Consider the following 1,515-nt stretch of genomic DNA (forward strand, 5'->3'; position numbering starts at 1 on the left):
CTGTCTCTTATACACATCTAGTCAGGGTCCATTTCTCAGGTGAGAACTGTTCTACAGCAGTCTTGCGAAATCCTCTACAAATTTGTCGTTAATATGCTATCTAATTTGTAGATTCCATCTTCCATAGGTTAACACGGCGTGGAAGAAATTCCAAATGCACCACATGTCTAATAGCGTCGACGCTACCTTGGGAACGGTTAGCTGAAAATAGCTACAAAAACATCTCACGAACATTTATGTTCGATGGTGAAACGTCATGGACGGCTCTTGACGACTGATTGTGGCCGCTATAGGCCCACAGAAAAATAATAATTATATAATATTGCCGCATAATTGTTTGAATATTTTGCTCTTTTTATGTTTCAAATGGCATGTGCAATTGTTTTGGAGTAGAGTTGGCCTGGCAAATCATGTAAACTCTCTAAGAATATATGCAAATACAATTTACTAGGCCTGTGAGTAAATTTTTCGTACGATTAAAAGTCGAAAACTTTACCGGGTTTGGTCTACAGGTTCGTACTCCATACAGGTCATTCCATTCATAGAAAAGCCTTAAATGGTGAAAGCGTCCCTGTCATTAGCCATAATAAACTTGATTATAAGATTGAAAATTGTCCATTATTTCATCTTATTTATTAGTTTATATTTATTATATTTGTATTTATATTTATATAGGAATTACTACGACTATGTTTAAAAATGATATCTGCTTGTACATTTTTGTATTCCAAAAATAGCATAATTAATAGCAAATGTTATCAAGAATTTGTGATATGAATGTAAATATTATTATATTGTGTAATATTAAAGGTTAAAGTAATAAAATTGAGTATGTGAGTATGTAATTTTTTTTTATAGTACTGTAATACATAGGAAGAAGGAAGAAAGCAAAAAGATCCGAAGCGGCTTAGAATTGTATCGAAAGTTTGTGTTACTATTCTTTTATTATATTTTATTTAAGTCTTTGCTTAATAAATGCAGGCCTATATTCCTATCATATGTATTCTAAGTCAATGCGTTGCCTACTCTCTGTGCTGTGCGTGTAACAATATGTGTATATAGGCCTATATATAGGCCTATGTTTTTTTCTGTGTGCCTTCATTAAATAAATGGCTTGGTAGTAGTTTAAGCTACCGTGCTCTACATTACGTATGCTTTTATTCATATTGTGTACCGCCCTCAAATTTCTGCTCTAGTTTGTACTAATTTGTCATTCAATCACTCAATCTATCTTTATTTCAACTTAGAGTTGAATTTACATATTCTTCAATAGTATAAAATATATTAAACAAGAAGGAACCATACAAACATCAAGAATAAACCACCTAAGATAAATACAAGATACAGCGAGGAAAAGAACCATTATAGCAAATATAAGTTAATTACTAAATACATTGTAAAACTATAATTAGAAATAACTACCATATAAACATCACTAATTTTAAGTTAATTATTTAATTTATTGCACAATTATGACTAAAATAGAAAAAAATACACAAAGAAGAAATAGTCAAA

This window comes from Anneissia japonica, unplaced genomic scaffold (assembly GCF_011630105.1).
Source record: "Anneissia japonica isolate Jap-2015-1 unplaced genomic scaffold, ASM1163010v1 scaffold287748_len1686314_cov196, whole genome shotgun sequence".
In the NCBI taxonomy this organism is placed as follows: domain Eukaryota; kingdom Metazoa; phylum Echinodermata; class Crinoidea; order Comatulida; family Comatulidae; genus Anneissia; species Anneissia japonica.